This window comes from Idiotropiscis lumnitzeri, chromosome 9, assembly GCF_059441095.1.
Source record: "Idiotropiscis lumnitzeri isolate Australia: NSW breed Sydney's pygmy pipehorse chromosome 9, RoL_Ilum_1.0, whole genome shotgun sequence".
NCBI lineage: Eukaryota > Metazoa > Chordata > Actinopteri > Syngnathiformes > Syngnathidae > Idiotropiscis > Idiotropiscis lumnitzeri.
This window is the reverse complement of record NC_142399.1, coordinates 17,879,387-17,900,867: the sequence shown is the minus strand read 5'-3', so window position 1 is coordinate 17,900,867 and position 21,481 is coordinate 17,879,387. Positions and strand designations below refer to the sequence as shown.

The window sequence follows — 21,481 nt, the reverse complement described above, 5'->3', positions numbered from 1 at the left end:
GTACCAGGCTGTGCTGTATTGATGTTGGAGAAAATGAACTGACTCCTCATTGATCCACAGATGAAAAATGTAGAAAACTGCAAATCTGGCCCTCTTGACTAACTGCTTAATGGCGACCATTTTTTCCCTAGTTCCACTCCTTTGTTCTTTGTTTTCCCCTTCTATGTAAACTGGGCCAACAGTCCTGCATTGATGTTTCTAGAGGGTAGTAAAGCATTCGGAAACTGTATCAGCTTCTTTTGTTCTCCTGTAGATGAGGAATGTAATGGGGCCTGGATCAATAGTGTGGGTCTGAGTAACTCTTCTTGTTGGTCGTGGCAGTAAAGCAATAAGTGTATATGCCATCACTGCAGACATCTGAGGCAGAGGGTGACAATTGGATGACAGATATTTTTAATCATTCTTTATGTTCCAAGATGTGATTTGTATTATTTTCAAATATTGGGAAATAAAAAAATAACAAACAGCCATGTGATAATGATCATGTTAGAAACAAAACTTTGCAAGACAAAAAGAATATTGGAATGAAAGTTCCTTGCTATGTTTATTTGTTTGGCTTTAGAAAAAATAGAGCGTGCTGAAAACACTGTCTTAAGTTTAATGACAAATCACAAAAAAAGGCTAATGTGTCTCGTGACATGTCTTCTAATTTCATATATGTGTTTATATAGTGCTTTTCTCTTTTTGAATTATTCTTCTCTTCACTCACCTTTTTGAGTTTGAAATAAGGATGTTACCTCATCTCTCTTGAACCTTGACGAAGTCCCCTCAAATCCAGAAAAAACAGATCATATAGTGTGATCGCAAGGCCAATGTGACTATATATATATATATATATATATATATATATATATATATACACACTGAAGAGAATTAACGATTGGACAGGCTACTACTGGATCCCTGTTGGTCACAAGAAGATCTTGAAAGTCATGTACCAAAAGCTTGTAGTGATCAGGACAAATTTAATATAGACAAGAGGGAAAAACGGAGATAGAACAGCTAAATGTCAACAATCAACAATCATGTGATTGACAGGAACCCCGTGGCACTGGTGCCCCCGGGACTGATTGTTAAATTATTAAACGATGCAAAGCCCCCTTCCTTCACATGATCACAGCTGAATAAACAAATAAGATGTGGTGTTATGTCTTTGCCTACCATCATTTGTCATCAGTTGTCCCTTTAACACGTTCACACTCCTTTGACACAACTTTGACATTTTTGTGACAGGAATTGGGCACCTCAGGAGTTGATGATTTTATAATTGCCTAGTTCACTACTACAGTGAAAATATCTCATTTGCCCTTAAACCATTTTGGGTCAATTTTATACTAAACCTTTGGAGAGATGCAAACACAATTATAAACACAATCAGTCATCTTAAACTCAGAAAAACATTTTCCCTGCATTTTTCTTTAATGTATCCTACCCTCTTTATTAACTCTTGATCATTTTTCTTAGTCTGACCTGAACAACATGAAAAAAAATATATAACACAAGTAACAGTTAAAGTATAAATACAATGAAATATTATGGCTGCAATACATTTTTCAATATTCTTGAAGGAACAATCTCTTTTTAATTGGATGTCTTTGCTACGGGCATTAAAGATGATCAAATTTAAAAATAGAAAAGCTTCAATGCAATATTGCTGGCAGAAGGATTACAGGAGGTTAACACTATTTTACAGTTAATATGCATTAACAACTTTTTATCCAATGCTGGGATGTGTGCACACAAAATATATTTTTATATATGATCATGATAAAGTGATTTGCATGTCATTTCAACTGCAGAGGATTAGCTGACTGAGCCTTTAATTTTCACTTTAGCAATTCTGCTAACACTGCTAACACTAGAAGAAAGTTGTAATCCTCAGTTAACAGTATACTTGTTAGTTTGTCTTTTTAATTGGCCATACGCTGCGGGGCATGGTGAGCCAAGAAACAGCTTGTTCTGGAACAATAACATTTGTGTTTTGACTATTGTTACTTTAGCTTAGCAGTCACAATTGGGATTATCAGTTAATTAATGTCTGACTGAATGTGTCCTTAAAGTTTTATTTAAAAAAATAAATAAAAATTAAAATTGACTTTCCTGGGAGCTGCGTGGGCATTTTTTTTTTCACAGACATGCTGTGGTCGAACAAAAATGTGCTTTCTCATTCAATTATATGGCCAATGATAACATACGATATGATATGATATGTACCAGATAGGTTGCACGACTAGTGTCGCAAAAGATATATTTCAAAGCTCAACAAGTTTTTCCCTCAACTGGAATTTATCTAGAGTAGTCGTCCTCAACCAGTGGGCTACGTTCTGGTACCGTTCCACAGGCCACTTTAGAGCGGGCCGCACAGAAAAAACAAAACAAAAAACATGCAGTACTTCCACTTTATTTAGTATTCGAGGCTGAAAAAGATTTTATCATGAAAAGTGATCGGCTTTTGTCCATTACATTGAGCTCTTGACGCATATCTAGATGCAAATTGTCTTGGTGCATTATGCTAATATTAAACCCCGCAAGCGGGCAAAATGAGTATGGCCACATACAAAATTCGCTCTGGACAATATGCGGCGAGCCCCCGAACCCACACCCACCCGCAGATATTATCGACTTGTACAAACCTGTCCTTGGCGGAAAAAAAGTTGGTGAACAGCGCCCTTGAGTATTCTTAATAACTGACCTCTCGTCAGCCGTTGAAGTGTTTAACACAACCTTTTACTGTAGACACATATCCACTGTGTCAGATTGTCAAGTAGTGAGGAGAGTGACTGAGCCCGAGCCCAATGAGAGTCATGTGCACTGTTAGTGCTTGCCACAGGGCCAGATGATAACAAGCACGTCCACAAAGAGATCCTGTTGTGTTTAATTGTTCGGTTCATGAGAAGAGGACAGAGGTGTGAAAAGACAACATTTGGCTGCATCACAGTGAAAATATCCATGCTTACAATGTCATGAGCATCTGACAGTTCCTGGCGGATAAGAACATCACCCTGCTGGTGCAACTTTTTGTATCATTCCAACTCGGTGTGAATTTATTCCTCTTTCCTATGCTCAAGGTGGTCAACAAGGGGACAATGTTTCGAGACGTGGACAAAATGGGCTTGGCGACGGAGTTGACCCTAACTTGCTCATCTGTGAAGGCATCATCAATGCTGAAAGGTACATCGAGGTTTTCAAACAAAATTAGTGAATAATAAAACCAATAAATGAAGAAAAACAACAACAACAAAATATATAATCATTTTGAATACTTAACGTCATTTTTGAAGGGTGTTTCATTGAATACTTCATTATGTAGATTGAAAAGGATTTTAAATCGTTGTATTTTTTTTGTACCTTTTACACATCCCAATTTGTTACAACAAATTCTCTAAGTCTGAGTGCTCGTAGTACTTTCATTTGACACACCGCAGTTTAATTGCGTGACTGTATTGAGGAGCGTGACCAATGCAGAATAGATCTGCGGGTATATTCAAAGTTTGAGGAAAGTGGGAAGGGGAAGGAAATGAGATGTAATTGTAATTAGTGATGGATCGGGTTCTGTCAATTCTCAATGGAGTTTGTTTATCACCTGCTGTGCGCTCGTATGTTTGTGTGTGTCCATGTACCTGAACGCGCCAAGGTGTGAGACAAGCTCTTCTACCTTAACTATGAATCCTACATGTCTGCCTCCTCGCTCCAGGCTGAAGTGGCTAGTTAGCATATGTAGCACCATCCGCGCATGTTTACCCCGTGTCACTGTGTGTGTGGATGTGGGCACGGGCATGTGTGGTTGAGCGTGCAGGCCTCATCTCAAGTCTCACCGGAGACTTGTTGTCTAAGATTAATGAAGGTCACCAGAATCCTCCAAAGTATTCCGATAATTAAGGCTTTGTTTATCAAAAACAAGTTATATTAAGAGTAAAAAGATTCATGGTAATTATTCATAATCTTAACAATTCAAGTGTAGCCACCTCATTTGTGCCTTTAATTCTTCTTGTTAATGTTTTGCATAAATCTGCATAATTACTTGAGTTGCCTGTTGTATTTTTGACAGCTACTCAGTTCGTGTGCACTAAAGGGTATCAAATGTGCTGCGCCCTGCATACTTAAAAAGTGGCTGCACGGTTAGAGCCGCACAGCATATTTCAGCCATCAAGACGGTTGCGCAAAGTTGAAATGCGTACAGAGAATCGGGTGTTTTCTATCAAATGGACTAAATGAATGCTTCTGGTTGTGATGGTTAAAATGAAGGCTTCCAATAGTATGTTGTCCCTGGAATTCCACTCAAAAATACAGGCAAATATCGTAAATTTTTGTTCTAAAATAAAACGTTGCCGTGAACAGATAAACATTCTCTCATGGTAATTCAGTGTTTGTCTCTGCAAATACTGACATACATTGACAAAACCAGGTTTCCATTCAATTCAATAATGACACTCTCTATTCAGTATGTGAATGAGCTGGTTACTTTTATGCCATGGAAACATACATATAAAGTAGTGTCTTCATTGAGTGAATGGATGAAGAATGCTCCAAGGATGACGTAAGATGGTTTAGTGATAGGCCGATGCTTTTTTCAGGGGCAATACCGATACAGATTATTAGTAGTCCTGTAGGCCGACATTCATTTGTTGAAAAAAGGGTTAAAATGGTGTCAAAATGGTGACAAATAAAAACTCCAAAACTTTACTTAGTTTAAAATCCATGAAGCACATATTATCATAATATAATTTAATATATATATTCAACAACTTTAGTCATTTACAACATGTTAAAATGTTTTCAGATTTGAGAAAATAGACAACTTAGTTTTAAAAGTCTAACAAAAAGTGCACAAAACTCCCAGGCTCAGCTGCATGACTTATAGTTCAATGAAAACAAACATCTCTTTAAAGATTACTATGGCAAATAGTTTTATATTAGTTGTGAGTTGTAGTAGACATTTATTAAAATAAAAAAGTCTGTTTCCTTTGCTTCTTATGATCACGGGACTTCTCCCGTAGTGCGTGTGACTCGAGGTGAAAAAGCAAACAGGCAGCTTACTGCTGATTGGCTGCGAAAAGGAACCAATCAGATAGTGCTTCGGGCAGGACAACCTGTTTCTGCAGGCAGGGCCACGAGCACAGCAGAGAGTGAGATGTGTGCTGCAGCGAGCCAAAATAAACCAGCGTTCAATTTATCGGCCTTGAAAGTAAAAAAAATAAATAAAAAAGGCAGATGCCGATAATTGGTAAAATGCCAAATAATCGGCCCGACCGATACTTGTCTATTACTAATCAGGATGCACGTCCATAATCCTGAGGACTCTATTTACAGAAATAGAACCCATGGGCTTCGGCATAAAAACCTGCATTTGAAGCCTGCTTTAGTTTGTTTGGGAATTTGCCAGACCAAACAGTGCCATGATAGGCATTTTCTTTCACATGCCCCCGGCACACCTAACAATTTTGTGACTGGAAGAAGACTAATCTTTAGACTAATAAAAAGAAGGTGGCACAGGTAGTATAGACAGACAGATTTTGAGCTCCCCAGATGTGCATGGTGGATATCATCATGTTTCATTCATAAATATGAGAACATTGTGCATGCATCAATTTATAAATGAATTCATTGAATTCTAATGTAGTCTTTGAATTATCATTATCTTTAAAATACTTTTAACATCATCCCACTGGCTGCGGGACTGGTGGAGAAGAGGGGTGTGTTGTCGTACGACACACGATCTAGCGCATTTCCTGCGTTGAATTTATTATTAAGGGAATAAGAGAAGCCATTTCCATTGCCTGTGAAGCAAGTCGGCTGTGTTCACTTCCAAATCGCCGCAAATAGCCACTTTTAACCGTACGCCACTATGAAAATACCAAAAGAAATTAAATTAATTTTGAGTTTTGCGTAAATAGGACTGCAAGAGTCTAAAGCCCCTATCCCAATGAGCTACAAAAAATTGTGAGCGTTTTCAAAGGTTCCAAATATTACATTTTCCTCAGTTTTCGTTTCTAAATGTTTGCGCAAACGTTTACCAGACGTTCTCCAAAAACATCTTCACGATTTTGCCATGCATTTTACCACGAAACGCTAAACCATTAAATAATGGGTTAATGTATCAATTCGAGAAACTATTTATTTCAAAATGGATATTTTATTGTTTAATAAAACATGCTTACATTTGAAAGAAAAAATCCTTACACTTTAAGCTACATGTGTATGTCTTTCAGTAAATTGAAATCTATTTGTGCAAAAGGTCTTCATATTTGCATGCAAAGTGCTGGCTAAAGCATCTGCACATACTGAGTCACACTTCTCTGCGTATGCAGCCCTCCATGCAGGCCTCTTGCTCCTGCTCAGAGAGCCATGTGGCTTGGATTTAATTGAAAGTGTCTGTGAAGGTGAAGTTAACAATGAGAGAGAGTCATAGGAAGAGAGGTAGAGACACAAAGAGAGGGTAAGAGAGAGGCGAAAAACAAAAAAAGGAAAGACTCAACTTTCTTTAATTATGTTTACCCAACAGGCTTTGCGTCCTCATCTAAATAGCATAAACATCTGGCCATGGCACGCCACAAGCATGACGGCAGTAGTCAAGCAAATCTTGTGGAAAATAATGAAATTAGATCCCTGGTGCTGCGACAGTGGAAGGGCAGACGACATTCACTCCATGTTAATAAAATTGCCATGAATGAGTGACTACAATTAGGAAATTGTCAGTGGCAGCGGTGAACTTTTTCAACTCACCAATGTTTGCATCATTCGATTAAAGCAGCAATTTAGACTTGTTTATTTGTGCCTACTGTGGCTTTTATTAATTGTGACCTGTCGGTGATTGACCTGCGATTAAACCAGTCAGATCTAATGTGGCTGATGGTGTGGGATGGATTGGTGGGCAGGTTGATGGAATTATTTTTTTTTTTTTTAAATATCATTATTTTTGTTGTTATTCACATCATTATCCTGCCAGTGAGTCTGATGGGATGGAATTTGATTATGCGTGCTTATTAATTAAAGTAGTACATAAATAAGCCAACTTACAAAGTTCATCTGGATCTGATACACAACTACTGTATGAGAGTATAGGTATTGGGACACGTGATTGACAGGTGTGTTTTGATGCCCAGGTTTGTCCTATTCCAGATCATTCAATAAATAAATAGCACATTTTATTTATTTATTTTAAGTTGAATTTCAGATTTGGATATTAATCTGTGAAAACTATATTTATAATTGTGAAACCAACATGACAAGCCGAGAGCTGCCCTTCGATGAAAAACAAGCAATGGTGTAGCTGAGGGAAAATGGACATTTCTGACAATATTGAGGATAGCCAAGATACCCATTTGGGATGTCCTGAAGAAAATCAAAACCACGAGTATACTAAGTAACAGCAGTTTATGAAACATTTGAGAGCTGTATTAATAAATAAATAAATGAATTATTGAATCAATGAATGAAAAAATGAATAAATAAATAAAATACTCCCAAACCACTGTTTGTTTCAGTTGCAATAAACAAATGTCTGGCTTGAATTTTCCAAGAAGTACAAAGACTAGCTGATACAATTTTGGCAAAATGTATGAAACAAACCAAAAAGATGTAACCTTCATTTTGGACAGGCTCACTAATCTTCATGGATGAAGTAAGCCATGATAGCAGCAGCAAAATAAACTCAAATAAACCTATAGAAATATTTTGGCCGGCAAATAGAAAGACAGAAGACGATAAAACCAAACTGATTTAGAAGACCCTTAGTATGCAAATGACCTAAAACACACTGACACCAGTAAACAAAAGAGTTAATCAGGGACAAGTGGAAGGTCTTAGACTGACCCAGTCAATATCCAGAGCAGCTCATCAGCAAGTTTGCACAAGCCTGATAATGATCCTGATCATTTGAGTTAGGTGTGTTGGAAGAGGGTTAGGTATAAAACAGGCGGACCGGATTTGGAGACCCCTACAAGTGGAGAGTGAAGAGAGTAACTCCCAAGACAACGACTTCAAATAATAGAGGCTGCAGTGCTTTTTACTTCACAAATAACCAAAATGGAAAAATATAATCATAATTGTAATGCACTGGGGGGTCCACACATACTTCCAGTTCAGCATTTTTCGAATTACCTATTCACAGTTTTTTTTTTCCAAAAATAAAATAAAAAAATTTCTAATATTTTATTTTAATAATTTTTTGGGGAGGGGGACCCAAATCCCATTTCTTTGTGGAAATGGCTTATAAGCGGTATGTCCTCGTACAACCAAGATTTAAGTTATAAACACGAACATGCGCACCCACACACAGCGTGTGTATATTAAAATAAATAAATAATAATTAAAAATACACATATATATATATATACATATATATATATATATATATATATATATATATATATATATATGTATATATATATATATATATACATACACACACACAAACATGCACACACCCCCACACACACACACTCACATACAACTCTGGAAAACTGTGTTTCGGTACCTTATATGTGCTCTGGAATAAATCCCTTGAAATATTTCATCTCATTATCATCTTGACTCTGTAGTACTAGTGTTCCCTATTTCCAGTTCACTTAGCAAATTTGAAGTACTATCTCCCTACCCTCTTTTGCCGTCTACTGTAGATTGGGGCTGTGTTTACTTTCCCTCCTCATGGAGGCAAGGGAAGGGATTACATTTGAGGAAATGAGTTGTCATTTCAGGAGGTAATAAAGGATTTCAGCCTGAGAGCTCGACAAACACAAGACAGGGAGAGCAGAAAGGCTTGAGCGTGGGTACCCAGGTGGAGAGTCAGTATATACATTTCTCGACACCCTCATATGGATACACACAGCCAACTGGTTGGCTGTACAAATACATCAGTACCAATGAGGCATCAGAGATGGATTCAACTGTGGCGCCTGGTTGGGGGCCGGATATACCATGACAAGACATTCTTAATCTTCAAAGCTGGTTCAGTTGGAGGTAAAGGTTTCCATCTCTGTTGTCAGATTGGGTTCATCCTTTTACTGCTGCTATATTTACGGAAAACCATGTTTTACCTTATTTCTTGGCTGCCCTCAGAGTCAAATTTTATGCTGACTTGATATATCTCTTTGGTCTTTGGCTGGAGTAAGAGAAGTTCCACTCTTGTGTGCCAAAGAAGATGAGCCTTTCCTGGCCACAATTTCCATGTCAGAAACAGTGACCTTTGGACTGCGCAATAGTCTGTCAGCCACATTAATACCGTAAACATGAAAAAGACTATCCTATTTCATTCCTTATTCCCAATTCTCAGAACTGCTGTGCGCAATGCACAAACTGAAATTTCCTTTTTCCTCCGTCTGGATTTATGCTCTTTATGTGAACAAACTCAGCAACTGTTTTATGGAAGTCAATATGGAGACATCTGAAGTGCAGATCCTTGTTGATGTTGCTGTGCAGAACATGCCACCATTGCATAGTCTAACAACCATTCTTATTTTTCACATTGACAATTTTTAGTCTTCATTTAATCTGACGTAGATTTTGGGGATTTGGGAGGAAGCCAAGGGGCCTTTTAAAAAAACACTTACAGTGACAGTGTAGAATGTTTGTATTTTTCAAAGTTCATTCATTTTAAAAGCCAACTATTAATTTTATTTATTTGCGAAAAAACATGATCTATCACAAAAAAATAAAACATTTAAAAAAATATATAATCATAGGTCTAATAATCGCTAATTATATTACTTGGGTGGCAGCTCACGGTACAGGGTGCTGAAATGTTTTGCCGCCATCTTTCTTCTACGGAGACCTGAAGGAAACAATCGGCTGACCACAAATTTGTTTCATCAACGACTACGGCATGTATAAAAATGCAATGTACAGTTTGTCACTCGAGGGAATGCTCGAAGTAATCTCTGAACATTTTGCTTGGACCTCTTCCAAGAAAATTGGTGGTAGGCTTGCAAAGTGTAATCTCAACGTAGTGCACGCGCATTGAACTTTGTTGCAATCTATTAGTCAGCCAAGAGATGGCGCTAAATTCTACACACTGTCCATTTAAGTATGGTGAGAACATGTAAACTCCACATAAGAGGGCCTAAGTGTAGACTGGAATCCAGAAAAATAAGTCTCACATTTGCCTCTCCCCCAAAAAACGGAATTGAGTCACATTTGTATGCAGTTTGAATGCAGCCAAATATTCTGGATCTTTAAAATAATCATACGAGCCCAAGGCAGGGGTTTGTTCATTGCATGGTAAAATACTCTTATAATATACAAGCAAAGACTTTTGCCACACATAAAGTACTTGTGCGATGAAATCTTTTGATTATAATATCCATAAATTAACACAGGACACTGAGGTAAGATACAGTGAGGGGATCATCAGCGTAGTCGCCCAGATCATATTTTTTTTCAGCGACTGAGTGTTGTCTGCAGTCAATGCAAACCTGTGTGCGCATTGACATGTGCATTGAAGCTGTGTCCAAATATCTAGTGGTGTCTTTGGCTCCTTCCACAAATATGCATAATGTGTGTGTGTGAGTGTGGGGGTGTGGGGGTGCACATGGCTGTGTGTGTGAGTGAGTGTTGAGACAGATGGGTAATAGCCCCAGTGCAGAAAGCGAGGCCCTGTGTAACGTGCAGCCCTGATTGCAGACCTGATTACCTGCCATATGCTAGCTGAAGGGTTGTGGGCCAGACCAAATGAGAACAGTATGCAAACGTTAAAGCAGCGTTTTTATAGCACAGTCATTATGCTCTCGCTTTGGCAAATGAAAATGAGCGTGGCAGGGAGGGAAAATAATGAAGTCATAAAAAAACGGACGGGTCACAGTGCGTGGTCGCTATTGCCGCCACCTCCTGGCTCTAATCCCATTGGCTTGAGGGAAAGGGGGAAGGGCCCCTTGAAAAGATGGCAGTAAAGCAGAGGCTGTACCACAGGGTGTCTCTGTTCTATTGGAAAGCTTTCCAGGATGTTGAGAAGACTGTCGCTGAAGAACAAACTTTTCTTTTCTTTTCTTGTGCTGAGATTACTTTTAGTCTTCGAATGAGTAGGAAACACAGCTTTGTGTGTTTGTGTGCATGAGTGTGTGTGCGCTTGTGATGTGATTATGCTCCTATTAGCCTTTGCATTCTCCATTATGCATGCAGCGTACAGGGCTAAACTGACCTTGTAAGATGATCATTGACTCTCCTTAGAAAACACTTGTTATCCCAGGATTAACACATGCACCAATTACTACCTGTTCACCATATGAGCTCAGGAAATAAAACATTTCCTATTAGTGTTCACAAAGACAAGACTCCCACCTCTGCATGCTCGCAAGAGCCAAAGTAGGAAACAAACGCATGGATATTTTACAAGTACACTTCATGCTCAGATGTTTTCAAGGTGACCGAAAGCATTTAAAAATAGTTTTTAAGTGAATTTAGATTTGTTTTCAATCAGCTGTTGCTTTACTGTGTAACACTCGAAGGATGGAGACAGTAATGTTTACATAATGCAAGCGCTTTCCCTTAATTTCCTCTGTTCAATTACTCTGTGATGGCTTACCTAACGTTCTAATTTCCTAAAATAGGCATTTAGGGCGTACTCAATTCAGTCAAGGCAACAAAGCAAAAAAAGAACTTAGAAAACTCAAGCTAGTTTGTGTTTAACACTTTTAATACGTACTTTGGAATCTAAACTCGAGATTTGTATATTCCGTTTGATGTGTTTACATGAGGAATTTTACGCTCTTTGCGTTATTTAGGTGGTAAAGGGACAATGAGCTGAACATGAACTCAGCATTCGGATTCAGTTTTCTTGGCCATGCACCATGAATGTTATAGCCTGGTGCTTGGCAGGGTGGCGCAAGCTGAACCTAATTTACCTAGTTGGGACCAAGTTAAGTTCCACAACCTGTTAGCCAGGATATTCAAGGGATGACTTTTGTTGCCAGGGGCTCACAATCACTTCCCTCCTGTTTCCATCCATCAGGAGAAAAGGGGAACTTGTGCATAATCCTGAAGCCCATTGTGGCCTACTTAGTGGGAAGAGAACATGCCTTTCCAACTGGTCGTGCCTTTGTATGTGGGTCAGCTTCATTCAAATTCTCTTTCATTCCAGCTCCTCTTCCGACACTGTGGCCGATCATTAGCTGTAATATAGGTCACCCCAAGCTTTGTGAGGCTCCAGCCCCATTTGCATTCTTGATTCAAATGTAGCACTCGTGGTGACTGTAGGTAGTGAGGAAGTGGGGGGCTTGGGGAAAGGTGGCATCAGAAGTTAAGGCAACGCTTTTATCACTTTTGATGAAAGGATGGGGTCAATCTGGATGCATGCTTAAAAGGATGAGGGTGTTTTCCCAGTGGTGGAAAGATGAAACTCGTATAGATGCAAGGTTGACTTGTACAGTAGGTACACTATTTCTTCTTTACTTTAAGATTAAAAAAAAAAAAAAGAAAAGACGGGGGATTGCATCCCATTTTTAACTAAGGCTTTCATTCGTTAGAGGTGTTAATGAATACAAATGACCACACTTGGGCAGGCTCCTCTTAAAAGCAGCTGTTAAAAATCTTACAGGAAAAATTAACAACTTCCCCAGCAAACAAAGCAAGATGTCGCAGCTGTCTCTCAAAGGTATTTGCCTATTGTTGATGGAGTTCCTTGTGCACACATATATCGTACAACGTTGCCACGAATTCATTAAAATTGGGCATTATTAATACTATTATTTTCATTATTATTATTATTTTTATTATTATTATTATTAGTAGTAGTAGTAGTATCATAATTATTACATGCCGATATTAGCACACTGACCAGTTATGGTGCTGAAAAGTAACAATGATTGTTTGGGCAGCATGAGAGCTCATTTAATGAAATGAAGCTTCAAACGAAGATGCCTCCGGGGAAGTGGTTCTCCTCAAGACTTTTCCTGGTCAGTCAATGTTGACTCTCCAATAGCAATGTCTCCTGATCCTCCTGAGATCTTGTCCCAGCCGGTCAATGCAGAATGTTGTTTTCTTTCTGTTCGCCATATAGCCCCCTCTCTGAGTTGTAAGGTGGGGAGCAGCGAAGAAAAGTGGCAGTTAGACATGCCAAAATCAGATGTTAGTGGGTTAGCAAGAAGAGAGACTAGTTGTGTACTGGGTTTGGTTTAACCAAATGGGAGAAAATATAAAATATTGCAACATCTCAAGTTGATAAAAGAATGCTCTGGAAACTCTTAACTTTTTCATAGCTCTCAAAGTCTACAAAACACAGAAATATTGTGAATGTAAGGCAAGCCAAGACAAAGTAACACTAAGTCAGAAAGATACTGCAGGAAGGGGCTGGGGCATGTAAAATTTTCACAAGTGGAGCGGGAGCCACTACAAGATGGCCAGTATAGGGTTAATATGATTTAAGTTTCTAGTCCTCGTCAAGAGTCTTGTTGCTGCATCTTGGCCTAACTGCAAGCTTTTTGAACTAGTCACGGGTAGAACTAAAAGCAACACATAAAAATGGTCAAGGTCAGATGTAAAAAATGTGTAAACTCTACATCACTCATAGATAGAACCTACAGTATTGCGAAGATAAAGAAAACAACAAAATATTTTTTTTCATAATATTCATGGTGTGCAGTAGAAGAGAGATATTTTGCTCAGTCATTTTGGATAAAGGAACCTATTCAAAATTCAGAGTGATGCCATCTTCTCTTGGAAGTGAGGCATGGATCAGGGGGAGAGCAGTCATCTCCCAAACCAGAGGTTGTGGTTTACATCTCCGGTCCTTGTGACCATGTCCAAGTGTCCCCAAGCAAGATACTGAACCCCACTTGCTCCTGATGCTATGTCATTAGTAGGTGAATGAGAAATCGGAGTGAGGTAAAGAAAAACTGCTCTACAAGTGAAAGACCGTTTTGCATTTTACCATTCTTGGAACTGTTGGTTTTAAACTGCATGAGTGTAATTTCTGAGTCTGTCAAGTGAGAAGTGCGTGAGGTATGAAATGCTAGTAAGTTAGTTAGTTAATCATTTGCCATAACATTTCACTTGGCCACGTATGGCAGTAACGTACCAGATGGAGGTGCAAGTGGAAAAAAAAAATTATATCAAATTGTCACTGACTTTTACCATCTTTGTCCAACTGCCATACAAAGTACGGTGTCATTTCAGTGTGAATCCAAATGTCGCCTTTCGTTTGTTTTAATTACATGACATTAAATCATGGTAATCAAACAAAACAGAAGCTTCATTCTGTTTAGAATGCAAAGCCACAAGTACCTATTGACAGTCCCCCCCCCTTTGCAAATTGCAGGTTCCCTCCTTAATTGTTATTGGAGATGTTATCACGAAGCGGATGCAGCCCTTGCTTCGGAGACTGTTAAAAGCCTGACATTGGTGTGAAGGGGCCAGAGCAGGAGAGTTGTGCAAAATATATCCAATGTATAATTAATTACCCCCACTGACCTTACTCACCCTGTTCTCAACTTCTCTACTCTCTTTAGGATGGACAGCTGGCGCCAGGGTGTCTATTTGACCTGGAAGGGCGTTCGATGTTAAATTGAGATATTGAGTACAAGGAGGGAATGGGAATGCGTAAAGAGATGGTCGAGGAAATATACATAAGAACAATTATTAATTTAACAATTCAGCAAATTAAAACAACTAAAAAGTACTAGAACGTGAGGATATTATAAAAAACATGCCGATTTATTGTTAAACACCCTTCCCAGTTTACTGACTGTAGTAGCCTGATGTTGATCCAAGCAGGTTCAGATTAGCTTGGCATTTATGCCAAATAAATATATAAATATGTCCTAAGTAACTGCCAACGCTTTAAAGATAGTAAAAGGTGAATGAGAATATAACTTGGTCGCAACTCTTTAATTCCTGACAGGAAAAGTGTTAAATCTACCCCTCCCACCTCCACCACCTTACGTTTCCAACCAAAGCCTCTTTTCATGTCCCAGCTCTAATCAACTTGTTCATGGCTGACAGATGTGCAGATGACATGGAACAATCAGCAGAATCTAAATCGCAACATCTCGCTGACATTAGCATGGCATTTTTGTTGTGGCAGAGGTTTGAGAGTGACGATCAGTTCACGGGGACAATAATTCTTTCCACTCGAACGTGGGAAGGGAGGGTTGGTCTGTGGGGGGGGTGAGGAAAATGGCATATTCATATTTGGTGTGGAATTAGGGCCCTTTTTTTAAATGTGCTGGAAGTCCAGTGATCGTGAGAAGGGAGACGAACTGTATTTGCATCCTTATCAGAGAGACGTAGACGCTTTTCATTCCCCTTGCTTTCAGCATTAATTCTTTTTGACATTTCAGATACTCATCTCGACGAAAAGCTTCCAACTCAACAGACGGAAGAGTTGTCAAATAATATCGAAATCCTACATATTGGCTCCTACATATTTGTAATAGTCTGGATTTGAATATTATCAGGTGGATTGTGAACCCTCATCCTACTTCTTTATTTACCGTTATCTCTGATGAGATATAGTGACTGTGTGTACATTTGGGATCTACATACACAGGGTGTGCATGTATTAGAAGACACTGTAACACTGTACATTAATCCTATCTGCTTCTGATTTGCTGTAACATTTCCTGGAGTATTATCTGAGGTCACTCTTTCATATGCAAATATGTTTGGCAATGTAAACAGAACACTGACCGCTCCATACATCTGCCCAGTGTTATTTTGACAGATTATCTCCTTCATTGGCTGTTTGTGTCACGTTGAGACGGCTAAGTCAACACAAACCAATTATCCTCACATTATGGATTGGATTTGTATCTCAAGCAAGCAAGGACAAAGGCCACAAATGCTGGGGAAATGTAATGTAATGTATAGCAGAGGTCAATGAATTTGTCGGCGTGCGATAAATAACAACAACAACAAAAAAAAAATACTTTTCTATTTTGCGTATCCATGCTGTCCGGTGAAAAAGACATTAAGTCCAATTTTCAAATTGTTTTTAATTTTCATGTTCATGGAATGTCTGTCACCACATTCACATAAAATTAAAAAAATCCCCCCAAAAAATGGACATAAGCCTTTTCACAGGACAGCGACGATATGTATTTTCATGCTGACAGCTATTTCAACATTTTATGCATTGCCTAATTGATCTAAAGGAACACCACTAAAAACAACTACAACAATGGTAATAATTTATTGTTTCTATGCAGCATAATTAAATAAAATGCTTCTTTAACAGTGTCAGACATGAACTTAGAAGCTATTGCACTGTACCTAATTGTTATTTGTCTGTAAAATACGTGAAAGTACTCATTGGTGTTACTGTAACTTTGAGAGGCAAATACAACTTTCACGTGCCACAAAAATCCAGTCTGAACCACCATCAATGTCATGAACACTGCAAATTATCAATACACTTATGGGAGAGACTGTTTCTACACATAATAGTGGTAAACCTTTTTTGACATGCAACTCATACTAGTGCTTGTCGTGATAATAATGATTTTATTATTATTATTATTATTATTGTTATTATAGGTTGGTAGCTAGTTTTGTCTATTTCTGTTATCACTCTGAAATCACTCCGCCAGCCTCTTTCTTATTAATATGCCTTCTGACGTCAACGCGTCTTAACCCGATAAGGCTGCCGATATGGCTGTTTTTCTTTTGATCAATAGTTTGGAAAAACTTGCGAAGAACTCACGCCGCAAAACGTGAAGTGGCGAGGGAACACGGTATGCCGAAAAACTTTCTTCGTTTTTGAAACTATTTTATGCGCAAATATTCTAAACGCAGACTGTTTTACAAATTTACCCCCGAAAATATTTTGGTGCAAAATCGAGTGTTTAAATTTGAATTTTGGATTATTTGCTTCATAGATTGACCTCGTTTTAGGTTAAATCAAAAATTTTTAACTATCTTTAGTCTTAACTTTTTGATGAAGTCTCATGCATGTGCCTCTCCCTCAAAACAATAATCTCCATTACGTTCCAGTAAAAGTCCTCCTTTATGTTTTTGAACTTCAAAAGTCTCCCCGTTTGAGAAAAGATTACTGCCTGTGAAGAAAGTCTTCATTGAGCAGTCCAATTCCACAAAGGATCAAATCCTTTGTGGCAAAAAAGCTCAACACCTTTGGCTAACTCCAGACATCTCTGGCTTTTTTGCTTTTTCTCAAGTTAGGAGGACAGCACTGGATATGACAACCTGTGATTTGATTAGTCCAGTGTTCACCCCATTTATTATCCTTTTGCTCACTGTCTCAACTCGCTTTTCTTTGTTTGAAAAATCATTTTTTTTTTTTGGGGGGGGGTGGACTAAGACTAGTGGGATTTGACCTCATCGCTTTGTCTCTGGCATCCTTTATACACTGCCGTCTTCTAATGAGCCACAGAGTCTGCAACACTATGGCTTAGAGGAAAAAAAGTACAAAAATTACAAAACACAATGCTCCATAAACCCCACAATTTATAGGTGAAAAAAGAAAAAAGCCTGTAGGCGATTGTTGATAATAACAAGTGTGGTGCCCACATGTGTGTGTTTTCACACACACATGTTCATACTATGTTAGAGGGCTATGGCCAGTCAGCCACATAATAGAAAAATCATTCTGTCACTCATCCCCTGCTATTCATACAGCTGTTACTCCATTTAAAAATTAAAAAGAATAAAAAGCGCCTTTATCCCGTTTTGTCCTTTTCTTTCCTTGTCATCTTCGTCTCTTTTCTTCTGTTCTGCTCTTTGTTTCCACTCTTCCTCTCTCAGATGTGTCCTTGGTCATCTATTATTCCTTCATCATGAAGCATTGTGTGTGTTTGGCAACCAACTATTTCAATGCGTCTTCCCCACTGCCAAGCGCACTTTGTCCTGCAAAAACCAGAAGAAAAGAGTCTGCTTTTCACGTGCCAGAATATATCACACGACGAACGATGAAACTGATCGACTGTGGGGACTTTGTGAAACATTTTCTATAGATATAAAGATGTCTATAGTCTATGCAAGCAAGTAAAACTTTTCAAGCATGTAAATAATGGCCCATTTTAACTCAGGACTTTGACAAAATACACTACAATACTTTTATGACGAAACGTATTGAGACATACTTCTCAATGAACTAGTGGCGGATCTTTTAATCTTCCATGAATAATCATATATTTTTTTCCCTTAACACATTGTGGACCTTGCATGCTTTCAACTGTATGGAAGCAGTTTTATCCAGAACATGACTGGTGCACACAAAGCTCTGAATAAATTCTTTCTGAATGAGTGGATTGTGACAACTATAAAGGGGCACCAAGTCAATATTTCCTCCAGTCTTAATTGTCCAATCCTAAAATTCCAATCCTTTTGTCCATAGAGCATATAGCATAGAAGCAGTGATTGCGGAACTTGGGATCCTTTTTATTTATTGATTTATTTATTTTTAATGTAGAAGGCTTATTACTCAAATTATATTTATTCTAAGCAATGAAGAATTGTAAATAGTGATGGGTAGATGAGGCATCCTGTATCGTTTCGACACAGTGACACAATGTATTGACACTGTGTTGCTGAATACTGACACCTGGTGGACTTGCAGGAAACATTTGACAGGGTCATCTGACACTGATCTGTCAAATTAATTTAATCCAATTCCATTGATTAGCGACGTGATGTGTTTTTATATATCCTATTTCGTATTACTTTCCATCGCACTAATTATTCTCTTATTTATCTAATTTATATATTTAACTGAATTATTGTTGTATTGCACTGGAGAGGGGAGCTCTCTAATCTCGTTGCACACTTGAGTACAATGACAAAGGGATTTCTGATTCTGATTAGGCATTTGCTTTCACATTATTTTTACATACACGCAATTTCATAAAAAAAATCTTTGATATTCGAGACACAGTTGATAAATAAAGTGAACATCTGTCTGAATGCCCAAGTAAAAGTGTTGTGAATGAAAATGGACTCATTGTAAATAAAGATTTTTATTCCAAAAAATTAGTTTCTCCAGCGTTTTGTTATTCAGTCTATTTCTTTTTTTGAGGCAATTTCCCCCGCCTTTGAGAAGATCCTCTCACAAGGCACTGAAGAGGCCGGTGTGCACAACGCCTGTGTGGCTAATATAAATCGGTGAGGGAACGTTGCCTCCATGGATTTCCAGTATCAGAGCGGGTCTTCCGTACGTGCAACGTGTCCTGCTGACATATAGCGCTGCACCTAATCAACAGTGACGTCTTCCATCTTGCGGATATTTCACGCAAAGAAACGCGCCAATAACTCGATGCTTGTTTTGAGCGTCCATCCTGTTGACAGATGCGCTTCCTTATGAACACAGTCTGGCGCGCGACCGCTGTGTCGACACGATTCTGGTAGTGGTCACGTGACTTTCTTAAAGCGGTACGCGCACCGACACGGGGTTTGCCCTGTAAACTCGGCGCGCGCATCGACGCCTCAGTGTCGCTGGACCCATCACTAGTTGTAAATATGCAAGAAGTGAGGGTCTTAACAAATTCATCAATCAAAAATCACGTTCTAGAAAAGAAAATTCAGACAGTATCTATCCTTATCTTATGCTACACTCTTCATTCACAGACTTCCTCTGAAATGCCAAGAGCTCGATATCCAACCCAACCCCCCTTTTGTTTTATGCATTTCTTTATTTTTTTCATAAGCACACCTTGTCACTCTCGTGGCATATTTTCAATCATTATTAGAATGCCGGCAGCTCAAGGCTCGCAGGCTTTAACCTCTGGTATGTTTGGTGTGTGATAAAAGCCGAATGAACTATCAATCTTTATTGTCTGGCCTGCACACTGTAATTGCATTCAATAGTCCACTGATTCTCTTGTCTGCTAATGTCGGGGAGCAGAGAGGAGCCAGATGCTCTGACTGCATCACACACTCACACATGCGCACAGTTCAAGCCTTTATATGAAGAGAAGAAAAACAGCTCACACTGAATAAATTTATTCGGAATATGCACACACCACATATGACACACATAGGCGGTAGGCAGTCAAACACGCACACACATTTCTGGTTGATAAACTGTTGACAGTATAGATTGTGAGCAGCTGTGCTTTGGCTGCGTATGCAGGGATTCATCCATTAGTTCACCAGTCAGATTGTGCTCATGCAATATGTACTAATGCATAGATGAATACAAGTATGTTTATGTCAGTAATGACACTGCTTGTCCTGACTGGAGTTGTCACAAATGACAATTTTGCTACTTGACTCTTCACCGATTGTTGTCGCAGTAATGTGGACTGATATTGGTGCCACTGGAAACTGAATCTGTGAATATGCTTAACTTGAATATTTGAATTGAAAACTCATAAATTGCAAATGGAAAAATTCTGATTCAAATTAAACAATACATATACTATTTATGTAATTCAATGATTCACTAAATAATAATAAAGTAAAACAAAGCTAATACTAAAACTAATTGTTTTTCTGCTAATGGGACGTGGTCACTGGTATTTTCCGATAATGTGACTGCTGTCTACCCTGTTGGCAAAATATGGCTGAATCAACGTTACAATATGTTGCGGATTAATCTTTGAATCTACGTTGAAACAAAACAGTGATCTTAACTCAACCAAGATACAAGTATTTTGAATCACAAATTTCAATGCTTGCAAAATGTTGAACCAACGTTGACTGACCATCACCCTTCAACTAAGAACAAAATAATACCATAACTCAACCTTCTTTATCCCAATTCAACAATGATTTAACAAATTTTGCGATTTGGGTAGAGGACTATTGGGTTGCCAGTACCTACCGAACCAAAATGTTTAGCCTTTAAAATGACTCGCTACCACTATTTTTAGGTACCAGTATTTTGAGAAGACGCGAAGCAAAGCGGCTCCATTCTGCGTCAAAACGGGGGTGGCACTCAACATTTTGGTCTTCAAGACACGCAAATATAGAAGACACAGACAGATGTGGCTGCAACTGCTCACTCTCTTGCAGACAAACTCCTCGCAAGACGCACACTGTATTGTCTGGACTTATTTTGCCGACACCTTTGGTGGACACGGAAAGCCTGTCTGCAAGTCATGTCCTCAAAGCTACCTGCTGCAAGATAAAGATCTCATTTATACATATTTAAAATATATATTAAAAAAATAAATACATTTCATATAATTATCTTAATGTTAAAAGTGAATTTTTTGCCATAAGCGTTTGTGTTCTTGATCAATTTCATTGTTTGTTTACGTATCAAAGTTTGGCACCCAGTCCTGCAAGTTGCATTGTGTGTTTTTGAGCATTGATCTAAATTAGGATGCATATAGTATTTTTTTTTCTGAATTAGGAGTCATCAGGACATCATTAAAACCATTCACCCCACCAGAATTGACGCTTCCCCAGCCGCCAAAACCTTGCCGGCTAGCGAACACTTATTGTAGATGGACAAAGAAATGCAAATTGTAAGCTATACAGATTGTTTTCACTTTTTGTGTTTTATTAATTTTGCCTTGGTGGATGGCTATGAAGAAATTGTTGCCTTTTAATTCTATATTATCATAATATGCTGGAAAAAAAATATTTTAGTGGCCCA

At 38.5% G+C, this 21,481-nt stretch overlaps 1 long non-coding RNA gene across 15 annotated transcripts in view; it reads left to right on the top strand.

Annotated features, from left to right (window-relative positions):
* LOC148330571 (uncharacterized) overlaps nt 1-21,481 on the top strand; it is a 210,198-nt gene that overhangs the window by 51,497 nt on the left and 137,220 nt on the right. For 8 of the 15 annotated variants that reach the window (XR_015845167.1, XR_015845166.1, XR_015845174.1 and 5 more), the window contains one exon: nt 3,069-3,171. The exons of the other annotated variants lie outside the window; for them this stretch is intronic. This is a non-coding gene — a long non-coding RNA (uncharacterized LOC148330571). The remainder of the gene's footprint in view (nt 1-3,068; nt 3,172-21,481) is intronic. 15 annotated transcript variants of the gene reach the window in all.